The sequence below is a fragment of the Triticum dicoccoides genome, chromosome 4B (genome assembly GCF_002162155.2).
Source record: "Triticum dicoccoides isolate Atlit2015 ecotype Zavitan chromosome 4B, WEW_v2.0, whole genome shotgun sequence".
NCBI lineage: Eukaryota > Viridiplantae > Streptophyta > Magnoliopsida > Poales > Poaceae > Triticum > Triticum dicoccoides.
Window position 1 is genome coordinate 638,955,897 of NC_041387.1, and position 15,106 is coordinate 638,971,002.

Sequence of the window (15,106 nt, forward strand, 5' to 3'; positions counted from 1 at the left end):
GAATTCTTTGATGGGAGAGAACCGAACCGTGAAGCTACCGCGGAAGAGTTGAAGATGCTGCAATACAACGCTCAAGCTTGTGATATCCTCTTCAACGGATTGTGCCCCGAAGAATTCAACAAAATCAACCGTCTTGAGAATGCAAAGGAAATTTGGGATACTTTGATTGATATGCATGAAGGTACCGACTCCGTCAAGGAATCCAAGTTGGATGTGCTTCAAAGTCAACTTGACAAGTTCAAAATGAAGGATGGTGAAGGTGTCGCTGAAATGTACTCTAGGCTTGCTCTTATCACAAATGAGATTGCCGGCTTAGGAAGTGAAGAGATGACCGACAAATTCATCATCAAGAAGATCCTAAGAGCTTTGGACGGAAAATATGATATCGTGTGCACATTGATCCAAATGATGCCCAATTACAAAGATCTCAAGCCAACGGAAGTCATTGGAAGAATTGTTGCTCATGAGATGTCACTCAAGGATAAGGAGGAACTTCACAACAAGTCAAGTGGTGCTTACAAAGCCTCATGTGAAGCCCCCACATCATCAAGTGAGAAACAAACCTTCAATGAAGAATTGAGCTTAATGGTGAAGAACTTCAACAAATTCTACAAGAGTAGAAGCAAAGAGAGAAGCTCCAAGTCAATGTCCTACAATGACAAAAGATCTTCTAGTCGAGAGCGTAATTGCTACAATTGTGGAAGACCCAGACACTATTCAAATGAGTGTATGCCCCCCTACAAAAGAAGAGAAGATTCTCCCAAAAGAAGAAGTAGAAGAGAAGAATCACCATCAAGAGAGAGAAGGAGTAGAGATGATCGTTATGAACGAAGAACATCCCGGAGAAGCAAGGATTCGGAAAGGAAGGACAAGTCATCAAGGAGCTACACAAAGCGAAGACATCAAGCTCATGTTGGTGAATGAGTATCCGGCTCCGACTCCGACAATCACTCCGAGAGAAGCTATCACTCCGACTCCGAATATACTCAAGATGAAGGTGTTGCCGGTCTAGCACTTGTGCTAACCAACTCCTACGACATATTTGATTCACCAAATGAAGGAATTGGAAGATGCTTCATGACCAAAGGTCCAAAGGTATCACACCCCGAGTATGTTGATTTCAATAGTGATGAAGATGACTTGTTAGGTGATGATGATTTACTTGTTGACAACTCTAGTGATGAATACTATGATGAAACATCAATTAATCATGCTAATCAAGATAAAACGAATGACAATGATAAGGAGAAGATTGAGATTCTAACTAAAGAACTAAACACTCTTAAGTTAGCTCATGAAACTATCTTAGAAGATCATCGAGAACTTTTAAGGACCCATGAGAAGTTATGCTTTGAAAAGCTCAGCCTTGAGCAAGAGCATGAGTTCTTAAAGGCAATCAATGATGATCTTCGTTAGAAAAGTTCTTCTTACATTGCCAAGCGTTTACTCTTATCTACTTACATGCCTCAAGTCAAGTCTAGTAACAAGAACAAGAAGGATTCTTCCTCTAGTAGTAACAATAATCATGCTAAATCCAATGTTGTTGCTTCTAGTAGTTCTCTTGATTCCACTAATGATTCTCTTAGCCAAGTTACACCTGAGCAAGAAAATAGCTTATTGAAGGGAATTATAGAGAAAGGTGTTTACAAGAGCCTTGCCGGGAGTAAGCATTTTGAGGTAATTGTACGCAAGCAAGGAAGGCACCGGAAGAATCAAGGTGTTGGTTTTGAACGAAAGTTCAATGCCAATGGAGTTGAGTGGGAAGAAGATCAATACCCCAAGACGAAGTTTGTTCCTCAACAAGAGAAGTATGATCCTACTTCCTTCAAGGGGACACAAGCCCAACATGATCTTCCACCACAAGACCACAAGCAAAAAGGCAAGGACAAGCTTCAAGAAGAGATTGATGCATTTGAAGAAGCTCCAAAGGCCTTGGTCAAGTGGGTTCCCAAGACTACGTCAAGCTCTACTTCATCTAGTACAACTACAACTCCAAGGATTCCCATCAAGATGATGTGGATCCCGAAGAAGAAGAACTAGAGAGTTCTTGAGGGTGACTCTGCCAACATATTTCACTCATATCATTTTGGCAATAACAAGTGCAATCAACTTACACATCTTGCACTAGTTCAAGGAGTCACAAACCCTCTTGTTGGTAAGACAAGGGACAAGGTAACCTAATGCTCTCATAGACATCATCTTGTGTGTGCATCACTCTATGTCTATGGATATCCTTGTTTGTTCCTTGTGGGACTAACCCGTGTAGGTATTGAAATTGCAACTCACTCCAAAGGATTGCTCCAAATGATCTATATCAACATTGAACATCTACATCTTCAACACCTACATGAAGTCATCATCGATAAAACCCAAGGTTAGTTCATCCCTCTTAGGGGGGATCTCACATCTAGGGGAGCTTTACTCTAAGAATTGAGTCAAAGCAACTCTAATGGTGTGAACACATCAATGCATTATGTAAAAGTGGTAACCCCACTTGAGCTTAAATGATGAGTATGACCTATGATCAAATGTTCTCATTTGACTCCTAAGTCAATATACTCATATATAGATGACCTAGCCATCGCCAATTGCTTGATAGATGCTAGAATTGGTTGTGCATGCTTCGCCACATATTTCATTTGCCATTTTATTGTGTGAGCATGTTGGTTGCATATTTTACTCATTCGAGGACATCCACTTGTTGTTTGATTGATTGGTTTCTTTTTCTTTTGCCAAGTGGATGGACAAGAATGCCTAAGAACCTTCTCTAGCTATCTATGCTTTTCTCGTCTCAAACTCTATTCATGCTACATCACAAAGTTTGATCAAGTCAGATTTGAACCACTCTGTGTGAGGAGCACTCGGAGTCCCCGATTCGTCATGGACTTAAACTTCCAAAACTTCTTTGTGCGTTTTGGTCTGACCGATTCATCCATTTCGGTCATATCGAGATCACCAAGCCGATCTAGGTTTTCAATCTCGGTGCAACCAATTTGAACTTTTCGGCCACACCGAGTTGCAGAAACTGCTTGCAGTCATGCATCTCGGTGCCACTGAGTTGTTCCACTCAATCACACCGACAGGGTCAGGCTATATATACCCACGGGCAAAACTTTGGAAATTTTCTCCGAACTCTTTCGCCCGTGCTCAGCCCGCTCTGCCTCCAGGGTCTCCAGATCGTCCTCGTCGTCGCCAGCTGCCTCCTGTCGCTGGTCTCTACCGCCATCAATGGGAATCATCCCCGCCGTTGCCGCTGTAGCGAGTTCATCACCGAACTAGGGTATGAACTCGATCACTGTGCTATTCCTATCTGATTCCTAGCACACTGTGTTCGCCATGAATCTTGCCACGATTGAAACTATCTTATCTAGTCAAAACACTCCGTAGATTAGAGATGAATTGAAAATTTAGGGTTAGGTTTCCATCGAAACCATCTCGGACCAACCGAGTTGTAGAACTCGGTACCACTGATTTGGCTAAGGCCATTGCACATGTAATTCTCGGTCTTACCGAGAATTGCAAATCGGTGTGACCGAGTTCAGGACTTTGTGAAACCCTAGCAGTCTCGGTGCCACCGAACTGTGACTCAGTCTGACCGAGTTCACTAGTTTAGGTTCCAAAAGCTGCTTCGGTATCACCGAGTTTACAAATCGATAGATCCAAAATGCTTTTTGTGGAAAACTAAAACTAAGTTTTTGACTCATTCTTTTGCAAAAACCTATATATTTTGTGATGCTCATCCACTCTATCTCATCTATATCCATTCACAGGGTCTGTTGTCAGTATTTGCAATATGTCTGATCAAAGTGACAGCCAGAACGGGGAAGAGGAGCAGGTTCAAGTGAGTGAGGGCACTAGTCCCTCTAGCAGCTATGATGAAGGCAGCAGGAGCACCCCAAGTAACCTACCCAAAGCTGCCACCAGGGCCAGAAAGAAGAGAACCTCAGAATCTGAGGATGAAGACTATGTGGATGTTGAGGATGAGGCCACTTCCAAGAAGAAGGTGCTCAAGAAAGAATATAGCTCAGCTGTAGCCACTAAGCCTGGACAAAACAGGAAAATTCCAGCCAAAAGGACTCCTATGCAGAAGGTTAGAGGATCCACTAAAGAAACTGAGAAATCTGACCCCAAAGAGCCAGAAGTGACTGAAAAGAAGAGGAAGGAAAGGGTCAAGAAGACCATGGCCAGGGTTGTTGGAAAGCCTTCCATGATGGAAGAGGAGGAAGAAGAAGAGGATGCTGCACCAGCACCCAAAGCTCAGAAGCTTATGGATGATGCCATCAGGTCAGGGGCTGCTTCATCAAAGCCCAAAGAAGCACCCAAGGCTGCTTCCAAGCCCAAAACTGCACCCAAGAGGAGCACCAGGAACATTCCAGCTGCAGAGAAGAACAAGGCCCCAGTGCCTGAAACTGTTGCTGAAGAGGAAGATGATGAAGAGCATGTCTTGAGAAAATTGAAGCATAAAATTCCAGATCATAATAATGCTCATCCTGTAGCTGAGAACATGAAGCTCAGGAGGGAGGGAGGACTCAAGCAGTGGAGATTGACTGATCCTTATGCAGTCAGGAGGAGAACTGCTGTAGACTATAGGTTCCACACAAAGGAATAGCAGGATTTCTATGAGACAGTGCTGCTGGACAAGAAACCAATAGTGTGTGACATGAGATGGGTGAACTGGGAATACATCAAGGAGAATGAAGAACATTATATATCCTGGTGTGTATGATAGCTTCAGTGCTTGTGGAGTGGCAAACTTTGTTGGGCAGAAGCTCACAAAGTGGAATGATGAGCTAATAATGCAATTCTACTCCACAACACACTTCTATCCAGATGGCAAGATACTATGGATGTCTGAAGGTACTAGGTACCAATCATCAATTGAAGAATGGGCTAATCTGATCAATGCACCTAAGGAGAAAGAGGATGACTTGGATGTCTATGCCAAGAAGAAGATGGATCACAACACTATGGCACATATGTACAAGGAGATCCCAGATGCTGCTATTGAAACACACAAGTTTGGATCAGTACATTACCTTCTGTCAGGACTACCAACCATCAACTGGATTCTCAGGCACACTCTCTTACCCAAGTCAGGTGATCACAACATGATCAGAGGCCATGCAATAAATCTGCTACACTTATTTGATGTGCCACAAAGGTTCAAGGTCATGAGTCTTATAGTTGAAACTATCAAGAGGACAGCTGCTGACCAAAAGAGAAGTTGTGGGTATGCCCCACAGATCCAGGAGCTGATTAACTCCAAGATGGGCACTGGCACATACTTGTTGGACAAGGATCACATGCCTATCTATCCAGACTTTGAGGACAACCAAGTGGTTATGGATGAAGATGAACCATCTTCTGTGCAAGCACAAGCAAAGAAGGAGAAGGCAAGGACTGAGAAGGCTGCCAAGATGCCAACAATGGAAGAGACATCTCAGTACTTCTTAAAGAGCAAACAGGATCATCTTGGCTACTTTATTGCATCCACTCTGAGGATTGAGAAGGGGCTGGCCACCTTGACTCAAAACCAGGAGAGCCTAGAGAGGATCATGGAGCAGAAGTTCTATGACTTGGATGTGAAGGTAACTGAGATCCAGTCTGTTGTTGAGCAACTCCAGGATGATCTGCAGGAGAGGAAGGGCAAGACAACCACTGAGGCATTTGCCAGAGTACCTAGAGCTCAAAGGTCAGCTGCAGTGCCAGTGACAAACACCAGAGCCACTTCATCTGCACTAGCTACAGCCCCAGTGCAACCAGCTCCAGCACCTACTCCACCAGCTCCATCCACATCTACTGAAGTCTTCGTCCAAGGAGCCATCTCTACACCACCACCTGAAGATCAAGCCTGAGAGACGATTTAGTGCTATGCATTTTCTATGAACTTTTTGGTAACTTGTTGCCAAAGGGGGAGAAAAATGTATAGATCATAGGCTTCGAGAGAGAGCGTTGCTTTTTATTCTCTCTTGCTTTGGTGGTTGAACTTTATTTGCTTGATTGAGATACCTTCTGTCTATGTGATACTTGGATGACCATGTGTTTGATCATATACTACATTAATGCTTGTTGGATGACATTATCCTTTTATCTCTATATGATCATTCACTTTGCTTGGTGATGAGTGCATGTATTCTATTGTTATCATTTTGAGCGCTCCACCAAGATGTATGTGACATGGAAGAGTAACCCATGAGCCTAACTCTGTGTGCATTTGCAGTCCAAAGCAAATCTTAAACTATGCACAAATTTAGGGGGAGCTCTTGCTTATCACATACTTCTCAAAGCGACAATGTTTTTCACTCTTATTATCATTTGTCTAAGCTTTGATCTATATGTTGTCATCAATTACCAAATGGGGGGAGATTGAAAGTGCAACTATCCCTACGTGGTTTTGGTAATTCCTAACAACATATAGCTCATTGAGCTAACATTATTCCAAGATAAATATTTCAGGAAAAGCTCAATTAATGGCATGCATGGATGAGAAAAGTGGACCCCTCAAAATACTAAGGATAAAAGGATTGGCTCAAGCTCAAAGCTCAAGACTCTACATTTTATATTTTAGTGATCCAAGATCACATTGAGTCTATAGGAAAAGTCAATACTATCAAGGAGGGATGATGTGTTGCTTAATGAGGTTCTTGCTTCATAGTGCTTAGTGATATGCTCCAAAACCCTCAACTACTTTCCCACATCCACATATGACCTAAACCAAAAGTCAAACTCGGCCCCACCGATTCTTTCTATCCGGCGCCACCGAGTTCAGATGTCATAGCCACTTCCACAAACCCTAGGCAAATCGGTCTCACCGATAGGGATCTCGGTCTCACCGAGATGGGATTGTAATCTCTCTATTTCCCTTCGTAATGTTTCGGCACCACCGAGATGAGCGATCGGTCCCACCGAGATTGCAATGTAAATTCTCTGTTTCCTTTTCATAACATTTTGGTCCCACCGAAATGAGTGAACCGGTCCCACCGAGTTTACCTGACCAACTCTCTGGTTAGCGTATTACCAAAATCGGTCCCACCGAGTTTGTGTAATCGGTCTCACCGAGATTACGTTATGCCCTAACCCTAACCATATCGGTCCTACCAAGTTGCATGTTGGTCCCACCGAAAATCCTAACGTCACTAGATTTGCTGAATTGGTTTGACGGAGTTTATCAATTCGGTCCCACCGAGTTTGGCAAGTTGTGTGTAACGATTAGTTTTTGTGTGGAGGCTATATATACCCCTCCACCTCCTCTTCATTCGTGGAGAGAGCCATCAGAACGAACCTACACTTCCAGCACAGATTTTCTGTGAGAGAACCACCTACTCATGTGTTGAGACCAAGATATTCCATTCCTACCATATATCTTGATCTCTAGCCTTCCCCAAGTTGCTCTCCACTCAAATCTTCTTTCCACCAAATCCAAATCCTGTGAGAGAGAGTTGAGTGCTGGGGAGACTATCATTTGAAGCACAAGAGCAAGGAGTTCATCATCAACACACCATTTGTTACTTCTTGGAGAGTGGTGTCTCCTAGATTGGCTAGGTGTCACTTGGGAACCTCCGACAAGATTGTGGAGTTGAACCAAGGAGTTTGTAAGGGCAGGAGATTGCCTACTTCGTGAAGATCTACGGCTAGTGAGGCAAGTCCTTCATGGGCGACGACCATGGTGGGATAGACAAGGTTGCTTCTTCGTGGACCCTTCGTGGGTGGAGTCCTCCGTGGACTCGCGCAACTGTTACTCTTCGTGGGTTGAAGTCTCCATCAACGTGGATGTACGATAGCACCACCTATCGGAACCATGACAAAAACATCTGTGTCTCCAATTGCGTTTGAATCCTCCAAACCCTTCCCTTTACATTCTCGCAAGTTGCATGCTTTACTTTCCGCTGCTCATATACTCTTTGCATGCTTGCTTGAATTGTGTTAAGATTGCTTGACTTGTGCTAAGATAGCTAAAATCTGCCAAAGACTAAAATTGGGAAAAGGATAAGTTTTTATTTGGTCAAGTAGTCTAATCACCCCCCTCTAGACATACTTTCGATCCTAAAGTCTGTTATGTCACTTTAGCAAAGTAACCTGTAAAAATACAGTACAACACTCATTTCAGCTTTCCACAATATTGGCAAATATCACTTTTAGCTATAGGGTGCAGTCACCATATTTTAGTTAGATGAGCACAGATTAATGCCCAATGTTTTCATTAGTAGAATATAATGGAACAATTCCATTCTCAAAATGTTAGACCATAATGCATCAAGTCCAATGACATACACTACCAGAAACAAATGATTATAATTCCCTAAACAGGTAAATGTACCGCCACTACTGCAGGATGCTGCTAACGCAACACTATGATCAGAGACCCTTTGACGAAACTGTGTGCGATGCCATAATCGCAAATGGTGGTGTAAAAAACCCATCAAAAAAGGTGCAAAATGTTTGCGATGGAGGATGCATCAAACACGGTTCAGATTTTAGTTGCGTGTGCGATGCAGGGCATACAGTTCAGCTCAATTAACCATTTGCGATGAGGAGGAACAAAATAAATGGGCAGCCAGATAAAGGTGTGTGTGATGTACAACATACGGTTCACTCGGATGAACTGTTTGTGATTAGGCAACACAAAATAAACTGTCGGCCATATCAAAGGTGTGTGCGATATACGGCATGCGGTTCACTCGGATGAACTATTTGCGTTGAGACATGAGAACAAAAATGGTTCAAATGAACAAGATGTGTGTGATATGAGGCAAACAGGTCTGTAATAGGAAACGTGTGCGAAGATCAATAACAACACAGATGATTACTGCTAAAAAGCTGTGTGTGTTGTGAGCAAACGATTGTTGATATACAATTGTGAGTGATTGATGAAAATATCACCGACGGGTTCCATTGTTTAGTCCTTGTGCGATGTGATTTTCTTTGTCCGCACAACATCTACGCTCTGTCTACAGAGCATCAACATATATACTTAATTAAGCATACAATTACACAAGTGACTACACACATAACATTTGCACACACCAAAGTAAGCAATTACATGCATACTAAAGTAGGAGAAACGAGAATCTAATCATCTACTTATTGTTGCGATGAAGCTTGCCATTGCTCTGCTTCCGGCTGGATCCCTGGCCGTTTTGGGGAAGGAGACACTTCCTCATGTCAACGATCCGCATGTACATGTCGTAGCTCGTGTACGCCTCCGTGGCCGCGTACATGACTTGAGCTTTGTTGAGTTTCTCCATCCAGGTCAAGTGCCAGGCACGCTTGTCCTTATTGCACGAATCCTTCATGTCTCTGTAGTAGGGGTCGATGATGGTCTTGGCGAGGTGAACCAGTGAGTCCTTCTCATGCTCCTTGCTACCCCAGATCTTGTATTGGCCCTGGATGTCGACAAGAATCTGGCAGGCAATGCCCGAACTCTCGAGCGCCTTTACATCGTTGGTGATGTCCATCGTAGCAAACATGTCGTGGGGGCTGTTGACAAACCTGGCAAAATGCTCGCAAGGCCTTGTGGCCAGGCAGTAGTGGTAGACGAGGACGTGGTGGCGCACGCACATCTGGGTGATGGCGACCTTGGGACGAGACCCGACACGAGCGTTGGTGTACTTGAGGTCGAACCCGACCACCTTGTACTTCTTCTCGGCAAGCAACAGCTCCATGATGTGGATGGAGTGCTCCACCCAGACCGGGTCATTGGTGTACACCACCGAGAGGTCCATGAACCTCGTGTGGGTGTCCACCACGACACACATAGTGAACTGCTTCTCGCTGTCGGCAGCCGCTCGGAGCGCCATTGAAGCCGCGCAGGATACCCTCTAAGAATTTCTCGTGGTGAGTGTGCTTCTTGCAATGGTGGGGCACGATCGAAGGTTGAAGAGACATAAGGGTAGGTTAATGGCCGCTATAATAAATGGGGGCCGGCCGGCCTGTAATCGTCACATCTTGTCACGACGTTCATAGCGGAGGATTCCAGAATCCAGTGCACGCTTGATAACACCGCACCGCACGCGTGGGCTCGAAGAGGCGCCAAATGTATCGTCGGTGAGCCTGTTCCCGCACTGTTTACTGTGCAAGCTTCCCGCCCAGCTAGTTTGGCCACGCGTCGGCTAGAAGAGGGACAAATCATGGGCGTTTATTGGCAAAAAGCTTTGTAAAAATCAAGTGTGTGGAATGACTTCGGTCATAAGTTTACCATTGGGTGATGAGGTCAAAGTTACACAGAAGGGTGATGATGGACACTCGAGTGCGACAATTAATTCTGCACTCTATAGTGCACACGGTGGAAGAAACCAGCTCTGTGCAATAATGTCGAAGATCGCAGTCGAGTTAGCTATACAGATCGTGTCCTGTGAGATCGACAAGGTAAACTAATTCGAGAATGGTTAATAAAATCTAAGATCATTGCATATTAAGGTCAAATAGTGCTAGCAATATACGAGTCTCATACAATGCCATTTCAACGATTGTACCACAAAAGCTCGAAATGTTACAAGGTTCAAATTCCAGAGTTATATGCTCAAATTCGAAGATTACAAGGTTCAAACTGATATTATAAATGAAATTAAGCTCATCAGTTGCAAACGCTCGCGCTGATCTGCTGAACATGGATAACAGAGAGGTTCAAACTAATATCACCGCTTCTAAGTCTGGTTTCGAAACCTCACAATTTCTGCAAAGGGGTCAGCCACCGAGAAGTCATGTATGAGGTTGACACAATGACTTCCGATTACTCTGTCATATGAAGTTCCAAAATGAAATTCAGCATTTTTGGAGCCTACTCCATTCTGCCGCAGGCGCCGGCGCTGATCAACAAACCATTCATTTTTGCGAAATAAATGTAGGGCAAACCTCATTTCCTTTGGCACCCTTGCTCTGAGAACAAAGAACCTGGCGAATATAATCTTCGGTAAGGTCCCTCGGTAGTTCTTCAAAGTAATTTCTAAGAGGTGCAGATCTAGGCATTCGACGTGATTGTTATATTGTATCACATTATCCACCACTGGGCCTAATCTTATATGCAAAAGAAGAGAACGTGTTAGTGCCTACATGCAGTTTTGAACATTACGGCAGGCATATTTGGTTTGCAGGATTTGTAAAATGCACTAACATGCCATCTTCGATCTGACATGATTAACATGGGCATTTTATTACATTGTAGAAAAATGCAACCTTCTTCACAAGAGGTTGGAGTGGATGAAAAGTTCCCTAAGAAAACTAGTATAGATGAATCCAAAGGAGAAATGCTTATTGATTATAACCATATGGATCAAGCAACCAATATGGGGGGGGGCATGTATGTACTGAAATCCTCCAACAGAACCTTCAGAAATCATAGTACATTGTCATTGTAAACTTGGAAAAAGGTGTCACAAATTGAACTCCCTTATGGTTAACATAACAGGAAAGGAACATCACCTTGATATATAGCTTCTCCAGGAACAGAAAGCATCTCAGGAAACTGACAACTTGCTCCAGGTTGGGGCCGATAAATTCTAGTGCCAAGACCTTCATTGTGCGCAGTTTCAGGGTCAAGCTTGTCGGAATCATTTTTTGAATGACAGATGAACAAACATCTTCAAAATTAGAAATAATGTTAATTTGTAGAAGGAGAGGTAGAAGGCGGCTTTTGTACCTCAACAGGGGTGTGGATCCAATAACAAGTTCGGAGTATTTATCAGATGAGTAGCCCACCACTGTCAATTTCGGCGCAGAGATGACATTGATTCTTGTTGGACCTTCTTGATCAACTACAAGTAATATCTCAAGTGCAGGTGTGTCCTCAATGGCCATACCATGGTACACATCTTGTGATGTCTTCCTGCCGCACCAGCAACACACATAAATAGTCCGGAGAGTCATGGAGGTGATGTGGAAGGTACTCAACGCATTGATCGCCTGAAGACGAAGGTACTCAATTGCAGTACAGCCACGGAGCAGGTGCTCCATGTCACCCTTTGAGAGGCAGATGACGACGAGCTTGAGGTGCTTCAGTTGTGGTAGAATAAGAGCGGGCGCGTCATTAAGGGGCGGTAAATGGCAGTTCCTGAACTTGGCGACACGCAGCGTGGGCCCGAGGCGTAGTGCAGACGTTGGCACCGACCGCATATGCCCATCATCAAAAGTGAGCTGCTACCTCTTGAGCATGCATTGGTTTTCCCTTGAAGAGGAAAGGGTGATGCAGCAAAGTAGCATAAGTATTTCCCTCAGTTTTGAGAACCAAGGTATCAATCCAGTAGGAGGTTACACGCAAGTCACCTTGTACCTACACAAACAAATAAGAACCTTGCAACCAACGCGATAAAGGGGTTGTCAATCCCTTCACGGCCACTTGCAAAAGTGAGATCTGATAGAGATAATAAGATAAATATTTTTGGTATTTTTATGATATAGATTGGAAAGTAAAGTGTGCAAAATAAAATAGATTGGAAACTTATAATGGAAAATAGACCCGGTGGGCATAAGTTTCACTAGTGGCTTCTCTCAAGATAGCATATTCTACGGTGGGTGAACAAATTATTGTCGAGCAATTGATAGAAAAGTGCATAGTTATGAGAATATCTAGGCATGATCATGTATATAGGCATCACGTCCGCGACAAGTAGACCGAAACGATTCTGCATCTACTACTATTACTCCACACATCGACCGCTATCCAGCATGCATCTAGAGTATTAAGTTCATAAGAACAGTGTAACGCATTAGGCAAGATGACATGATGTAGAGGGATAAACTCAAGCAATATGATATATACCCCATCTTTTTATCCTCGATGGCAATAATACAATACATGTCATTTCCCCTTCTTTCACTGGGATCGAGCACCGCAAGACTGAACCCAAAGCTAAGCACTTCTCCCATTGCAAGAAAGATCAATCTAGTAGGCCAAACCAAACTGATAATTCGAAGAGGCTTGGAAAGATATTAAATCATACATATAAGAATTCAGAGGAGAACCAAATATTTTTCATAGATAAACTTTATCATAAACCCACAATTCATCGGATCTCGACAAACACACTGCAAAAAGAATTACATCAAATAGATCTCCAAGAGAATCGAGGAGAACTTTGTATTGAGATCCAAAGAGAGAGAATAAGCCATCTAGCTAATAACTATGGACCCGAAGATCTGAGGTAAACTACTCACACATCATTGGAGAGGCTATGGTGTTGATGTAGAAGCCCTCCATGATCGATTCCCCCTCCGACAGAGTGCCAGAAAAGGCCCCAAGATGGGATCTCACGGATACAGAGAGTTGCGGTGGTGGAAATAGGGTTTCGTGGTTCTCATGTATGTTTTCGGGGTATATGAGTATATCTAGGCGAAGGAAGTAGGTTGGTGGAGCTACGAGGGGCCCACGAGGGTGGGTGCGCGCCTACCCCCCTGGGCACGCCTCCCTACCTCGTGGCCGCCTCGTTGCTTCGTTGACGTCCACTCCAAGTCTCCTGGATTGCGTTTGTTCCAAAAATCACTCTCTCGAAGGTTTTATTCCGTTTGGATTCCGTTTGATATTCCTTTTCTGCGAAACACTGAAATAGGCAAAAAAACAACAATTTGCAATGAGCCTTTGGTTAATAGGTTAGTCGCAAAAATAATATAAAAGTGCATAATAAAGCCCATTAAACATCCAAGACAGATAATATAATAGCATGGAACAATAAAAAATTATAGATACGTTGGAGACGTATCATGAGCTCCTCGAGCTGATCTAGGGCGGGGGATCGGAACCAGTCGTCAAGCTTGGCTCGGTCCTGGCCGTTGGAACGGAACTTGCCATTCTAATTCCTTTGGTTGGGCCCAGGTGACTGCCGAGGATCTTGGAGAATGCATCCAAGCTTTTGCAATAGCCATGGTAGAGCTCGTGGGTGTCGATGAGGTCGAGAGGGCTGGAGTTCCATAGGGGGCGCCATCGCCGGGAAAGGACGGTTGTCCGCGCCCCATATTTGATTAGGAGGAGAGAGATGATGACTCTCAGCATATCATCGGGGAGGCTACTGATGAAGTCTAGGCCTGTTGGAATCGCTTGCGGTTCTAGCTCGCCCCGCTTCTGCTTGTTGGCAGCCCCGTTCTTCACATCCGGAGTCTCCTTGTTAGCGGCGCTTTCTAATAGAAATGGGAGTACACAGAATATTTAGATAAAACAGGGCAATAGAAAAGTGTATTGGTAACTAGAAGTTATTAGGTAGGAATATAGTAAGAAAAGGGAATAACAGTTGGTTGTTTAAATACTACACAATTCATTTGACATTGCTGGGTAAGTCAACATATGCATATAGTTGAAAAGAAAACTTACTTCAAACAAAGTCTGGACGGATGCTTTTGTCGGGAAAGTCAGCATATATCTCATGACCAGGCCCTTTTATGTGCAGTGCAATTTTAGTGCCAGCTTTCAGTACATAAAACTTTGCAATTTCATTCCAAAAGCCAGTGCCAAAATAGGAGTCACCACGTTCATCAAGTCTTACAGTAGCACCAATTGTAAATCCATGATTTATGTGCAGTATGACATCCGTGGAGCCTTGATCTATGTACAGGGAAAAATTGTGCACTACATACACTACAAAAAAAAGACACATCCGTGACATTTTAGGCCGAACGAAATTTTTTTTGTCATACTTATGACACTTGTGTGACAATAATTGTGACAAAACCTGGTATCATCATAGATGTGATGGGCTCCTACTTCTATGACAAAAAATCATGACAGAAAATGGGATTTTTGGCCTGGGCGGGCCGGAGACACAACTGCATGACATCCTTTGAGCCGTCCATGACGGAAAAAACCGTGGTAGAAGCGAGGGCGAGGAAAATATCGGGGTGCTCCCGATTATGGTGGGTGGTCGGGGCCGAGCGATGCATGGAGGTTTGCGCGTTTCTCTCGTACACGCACGCGCGTGGGTGCAAGGCGTTGGCCTCTAACTGAACCCGAGCGAGGCGTTCGCCTACTGAACCCGAGCGATTGCACTGCAGGCTACGCGTTACTGAACCCAAGCGATCAATCGATGGTTGTTAACTGAAGCCGATCGAGTGATTCCTTCGCTACTGCTGCTAACTGAAGCCGATCGATACTGCCTCTGGATGAACAGTGAGTGTTGCTCAGGGG